We start from the raw sequence: 6,876 nt of genomic DNA, 5'->3' as shown, positions 1-6,876 counted from the left end.
TGCTCGTCTGAACTCCAATCTCTGGCCCCTCTCGCCAATCCTTCACGAAAAACACTCGTCTAGCTGAATCCGCTGTGAAAAATTTAGAACTGCACGCCTGTGGAACTCTGTTCCGTCTGCCTGCTTTCCACCTTACTACAACTTGGATGTCTTCAAGTCCAACGTTTACAAATTCCTAATGAATCGCCCTCTTAAGTAAACACTTCATAAAATCTCCACACTAACGTACTGTACTTGAAATAACCCTTATCCCTGAGGCCCTGTCGGTGGGGCATTAGAATACGCCGACTGTCCCTCTGCAGAGTGTAAAAGTCCCTCAATGGGGGTCCTGGATATGACCTTAAACTATATCCAGTGGTGAGGCCCCAGCTTGTGGGCTTTGGGGAGTGTGGAGCAACACTTTAATTACCATTGCTCCCAGGTCAACTGACCCGGAGTGGTAGTACCTGTTAGAGTCCTAACTATGGGTTAAATAGAAACCGACGTGAAAACAACAAATATATTCTATTAAAAAAAATTTTCTTCAAAATCTTTGGATTCGGCATTAAATAACCTGAAAAGGGTTGATATGCCGTAAAACAAAAACATCCAACCAACCAACTTATCCCTGAGTGGCTTCCGGACCTTGATAAGTGTAAAAAACAATTTATGCATATATCTTTTCTGGTCTCTGATCTATCGATTTGTCTATCCATTTCCAGATCTATCTATCTATTTATTTAATAAGATTCTACCTATAATCAAAAACAACAATATTAAACGAATAACAATTCGTCTTATAACAGAAAGTCTTTCATTATGAAATCATCGTGACTAACTGATGAGATGCACTCGATTGTGTCATGAAAAACACAACCCGGGTCAAGATGAAAGCTGCAGCGGCCCTGCACGGATAAAATGCAGAAATGCATTGTTTGCAACCATATTTGGTTATTGTTTGCTGCGCATTTTCGGCACGCTGTTCCTGTTTATTGCAGAGCATTTCCTTATCGACCAAGATCAAACCGACACCTGCACGTTTCACAAGAGACAAAAAAAAAGAAATCATGTTTATGCATGAATCTGTCAGAACAAACAGAGAAAGAGCAAAATAATGGAAAAGTGAAAAAAATGAGCCCGTCAATTTGTATTCGAATTAACACCGGCACGCGATTATTCAGTTCATGAAGCGCCCTCTGTTGGCGCCTCGCGAGCAATGTTATATCAGTAACACACATGGGATTAAAAACAAAAAGCTTAAGGAAGTTGGACGCAACTTTATATTCTAACTAGTCCATGAATTTATATACGAGACTGCGTCTGTTTTTCATTTCGTCCGTTGTTTTTTGTCGGTCACAATTACATTTGAAATAGAATCAAGTCATTAAGTCGCACTCGTTTCATTTACATCATTAGAGTTATTTTTTATTATCATCCAAACATGACACTGTGATACTTAGACGACAGGATGCTGCGACACAAGGGTCGCAAAGTGGGATTGAAGAGATAACGCAATAATGAAGATCAGATAGACTTGGAAGAAATGACCGTCAAACAACATCAGCATACCCCGGAAAGGACATCTCTGGAGATTATCAATAAACGAACTCTTTCCCAAAGAAAGAAGGCAAAGCCTGTGTACGTTTACTTTCTAGAATGCGCAGGTTGGAACTTTTACATCCATCAGCAAGGAAATGGCCATCTTGACCTAGACGCCATTGGCTTTAGTGTTAAAGGAGAGCAAGCCAATTAGTTACGGTAATTTTCTTCATGTTAAACAGATCCATAACTCCCTAGACGGACACTCTGGACAGTAAAAAAATAAAAACTAATTATCCCAGTCACAAAAGGTCTTCCTTGACCGAAGACATAACAGGTACTACTCTTTCATCCAAGTTCGGTCTATCCTTCTGTCTATCATGTTTAAGTTCAAGATATAAGTTTTGAGCAATAAACGCGCAAATCAAATACATGTACTTAATTTTAAGTGTTCAAGTATTTAAATGAAAAGCTCCGTCGATTTGTAGGTCACGTTTAACTTTGAAATAACGTTCTAAGCAATAAATACGTAGTTTTATAGGACGCATTTAATATTTTTATATGCGTCCAATCATCTAAAATGCTAGTATATATATATATATATATATATATATATATATATATATATATATATATATATATATATATATAAGAGCGTATTTATATTTTGTATTTTCTATACAGAAAGTTGTTAGATGAGACAAGTCATTGGTACCGTCGGTTTTAAGCCCGATAATTATGGCCGTTTAAGATATCTATATCAAGCTATCTTCAGCCAATACTTATCTCTTTTGATGAGTATTGGCTGAAGAGAGCTTGATATCTTAAACGGCCCATATTATCGGGCTTGAAACCGACGGTACCAATAACTTGTCTCATCTAACAACTTTCTGTACACAAAAATACAATATATATATATATATATATATATATATATATATATATAAGTGAACGTGTCTGTGTGTGTGTCTGTGTACATTTCCCTACGCAATAACTCTGTCAATTTTTAGTCTACAGACTCGAAATTTGATATACAGAGTACTGACATTTGGGAAAATCGATGTGATCGGTTTTTGGCCAGAAATTTGGCGATTAAGCGGTCAAAGTTCAACGATCTGACCTTTGAGAACTCTACCATCTCCTCCGACAATTTTGGGTTTAAAAAATCGGAATTTTAGATATAGGTTCCTTGGACATGGATTTAACTTAATAACTTGATTTGAGCCCAACACAATAAATTTTAAGGAGTCATAATAGGGGTCAAAGTTAAAAAAAATTAACCTCAGCGGTCTCTTCCAAATTACTCCGACAATTTGTGATCTACATATTTGAAATTTTACATAAAGGGTATTCAGAGATAGAGCAAGCTTTTCCATCAGTTTGGGACGAAAATTTGTAGTTACCAATATATAAATGTATGTATGTATGTATGTATGTATGTATGTATGTATGTATGTATGTATGCATGTATGTATGTGTGCATGTCTGCCTTAAACATTCAATAGAGGCGACGGATTTTACCAAGATCAGTATCATTTTAAAGTTCGACTTTTCATACGACAAATATCGAAAAATTGGCTAAAAACATTAATATCTTCCCCTTCAACTAGGCACTTTTCTACAGGGGGGATCACTTTTTTCGCCGATATTTTTGAAAGTTATCCTCTCCTTTAAATTGTCTAGCCTTAATTTTAAAAATGTCGGTTCCGGTTTGGCGGTGGTCGTAACAGCATAAACGTTAGGTTTTACCCCGTTCTTTTCCTCCTTTGCGGTACAGGTTCGAGCCTGCCTTCCTACTACCACTTTTTTTTTTTTGCTCAACATACACATCCAAACACCTGGGCAACGCAGGGATAAAATGATAGTGTATATATATATATATATATATATATATATATATATATATATATATATATATTAATGATTACTTAATTAAATCACATAAAAATGTATAAATTTATGCGTAAACTTTAAGTATTTACTTCAAAAGTGCTCAATACGTAGGAAGAGCGAGGTACTAAGTTATAAAATATATATGGCAATTAAGCTACACAGAATATTCCGCATTTCATCCACGCTAGAATTTATCAGGCTTATGAATCCTAGCGTGGATTAAACGCGGAATATTCTGTGTAGCTTAATTGCCATATATATATATATATATATATATATATATATATATATATATATATATATATATATGGCATAATCACGTTGACACATCGGTTCCCGTCAGATCACCGAAGTTAAGCAACGTTGAGCCCGATCATTACTAAAATTGGTGACCAATTTGGGAAGTCCAGGTGCTGTATGTAGGAGGACCTCGACACCTCCCTGCAAAAAGTTGCAAAACCCTAACGTTGGCATCTCCCCTAACGGGGATATACATGCGATTGTAGACCGCTTGTGAATTTCATACTCCCATAAAACTTCCTCCTTCGGAGGAAGCCAGTTAAACCCTGAATAGGGTTGGTGCTTACTATACACACGCACACACACACATACACATACACACACATACATATATATATATATATATATATATATATATATATATATATATATATATATACGAAACTATCATTATACTTTTTTTAAATGGGTAAATAAGGTATGCTATTTAACACTCTCTTTTCCCGTTTACCAGATTCACTGTTATGGTACAATGTTTGATTTTTCGTCTTTATTGTTTTAACTTCTCAATAATTATTAAAAAAGAAGCTCCTTGATCTAGCGTCGAATGTTGGTATAATAGGTTAGCTCAATCCTATAATATTTCAAACTAGTGTTTGTAGAGTCTTCAAAAACATTTTCGTCGATTTTTCATACTTAACTTTAAAATAACACGTGCGTTGGTTTATTACGCTTAATAAAAACACATTTTCTTTGGCGTGTCAACGGTAAAATATTGAATAGCATTTTCGTTAGCATGTCGTGCTTTAATAGAAAAAATATGACATGCACGTTGGGCTGTTATGCTTAATTTTATAGAAAACATTTTGTTGGTCTTCCATGCTCAGGAATAAATGATTATTAACGAATGTTTCACACTCCCATGTTTTTATTGTCATCGAAGTCCATGAAATCGCTTATTTTTCAATTAAATCGATCCGTTGCCTGCGTTAATTGGGGACCCATCGTGAGGCAGCTGGAGGAAGCTTCACATGCCTCTCGCAGTGACTAAGTTTATAATATATTGCTGTCTACATTGCACTGTAGAGAATCTATCGTTGCTTTTATAAAATTATTTTTTATATATTATGGCTTGCATGAAAGTTTACTATGTTAAAGGCAAGTATCATTCTGTATTTATAACGCGCCCTTGTCATATTAAAGAACCTACTCTTGATTTTATATGCCTAGTATTACTGCTTGTTTGGTTCTAATGGCTTGAATTTAAGTTTAACATGAAAAAGTCAAGTATCAATTATGAAAGTGTCCTTTAAACAGAAACAGTCATTTAGAACGCGTTCCTGTCATATAAAAAAAACTAGTGTTGTCGGGCCTTTATTTTCATGACAAGTGCTCGTCTAAGCTCCAATCTATTGCCCCCTCCTCGCCAAACTTTCACGGAAAACAATCGTTTAGCCGAAACCACTATCAATAATTTCCAACAGTCTTTATCCGTGCCTTAGCCTAAACGTAGATTCCATGAAAAAAGTTTCTTTCTTTGAACTGCACGCCCGTGAAACTCTCTTCAGTTTCCCTGTTTTCCAGCTAACTACAATACAGTCGTCTCCAAGTCCAAGATAAAATGTTCTTGATGAGCCGTCCCCTAAAGTAATCCAATTTACCAAATTTCCACTACTAGTGATTACTATGATATTGTCCCATTGACTAATACACACTCATTAACCAGTATCCTCCAGTGGCCGATTTTTAATGTGAGGAGCGGAGGAGAAATGGGGACCAACTCCCCGGGGAGTAGGGGAGGTGGATAGTGACAATTGGTATGAAGGGTTGCCCCTACATTGACCAAAGTCTTATATGTGGGGTTGCCCCCACATATGGTCTTTACTTGCAGTATCTGCCGGATAGATACTACACTTTGATCCTGGCCCAAAGACCAAGAACAACAGAAAAAGGCAAGTCTCTTTTCTACTTATTTAATGTATTTATTTGCTTCCCGACCAAAGCAAATTAGGCACAAGGCCGTTTTTAATGTAGGGTAAAAACCAACTCCCCTAAAGTAGGCATGAAGGGGGCACTCTGGTTACCAAAAATAATAATTGTCCCAGTATAGAGGGTTCCCCCTCCATTGACTGGTACAAATTATATTAAGCGCAGCATCTGCAGAACAGATACTACACTTTGAGGTATTTATTTGCTCCCCCACTGAGCAAATTAGGCACAAGGCCGATTTTTAAAGTGAGGAGTGAAGGGGAAATGGGGACCAACTCCCCGGGGAGTAGGGGAGCAGGATAGTGACAATTGGTATGAAGGGTTGCCCCTACATTGACCAAGGTCTTATATGTGGGGTCGCCTCCACATATGGTCTTTGCTTGCAGTATCTGCCGGAATAGATACTACACTTTGATCCCGGCCCGAAGGCCAAGAACAACAGAAAAAAAGCAAGCCTCGTTTCTAGTTATCTCTATATAAATAAAATGAACTCATTTTTCCCGTCTGATTTTGACCTTAATAGGATTAAAAATCAAGATATTTCATGCAAATATAATATGCACAAACGGCAGAACAATATCTGAGGTATGTTATAGGCTTATTATTTCTCAAATTCCTCGATAATCTTAGATTTCTATACTTTTTCTGCTGAGAAGTCACGGCCAAAATCGGTTAAGATCAATGGAAGTGGTAAAATATTTTCTCTCTCATAAATTCCTCCTCCCCCTGCCACCACTTAACACCGTTTGGGGATCGTTCACAAGGAACAGTTGAGAAGAGAACACCGGTTTGGCTTCGTAGTTCTTTCATGTGAAGTTAAACTAAGCTGCAGTGCTCTGTGGCGTAGTGGTTAGCGTGCTGGACAATTCACATTATATTTTCATGTTCGCGCCGACCTACCGTAGTCGTTTTTTTTTGTTTTTTTTTTCCTAAACAACTGGAATGGACTTTTCTTGGTGGCCGAACTGTTAACGTTGCAGATGTTTTTTTGTTTTTTTTCACACTTTATTTTCCTACTCATGACTCCGGGTTTGATCCTTCCTACTTACCTACCATAACATTTTTTAAAACTCACCCCCGTCCCCGAAACAAACACTCGGGCAACGCCGGGTACCCCGCTAGTTTAAAAATAAAATACAATTTTTAATTGCTTTCAACAGCGTTTTTAACGATTTATATATGTATATATATATATATATATATATATATATATATATATATATATATATATATATT

The 6,876-nt window shown here is 36.6% G+C and overlaps 1 pseudogene; it reads left to right on the top strand.

Annotated features, from left to right (window-relative positions):
- Positions 1-3,714: 3,714 nt before the first annotated feature.
- LOC145256713 (5S ribosomal RNA) lies at positions 3,715-3,833 on the top strand (annotated as a pseudogene).
- The last annotated feature ends 3,043 nt before the right edge of the window (positions 3,834-6,876 follow it).

This window comes from Euprymna scolopes, chromosome 32 (assembly GCF_053919585.1).
Source record: "Euprymna scolopes isolate OS-2025 chromosome 32, ASM5391958v1, whole genome shotgun sequence".
NCBI classification, from domain to species: Eukaryota; Metazoa; Mollusca; class Cephalopoda; order Sepiida; family Sepiolidae; genus Euprymna; species Euprymna scolopes.
Note: the sequence above shows the minus strand (reverse complement) of the source record. Positions and strands in the feature narration are given on the sequence as shown.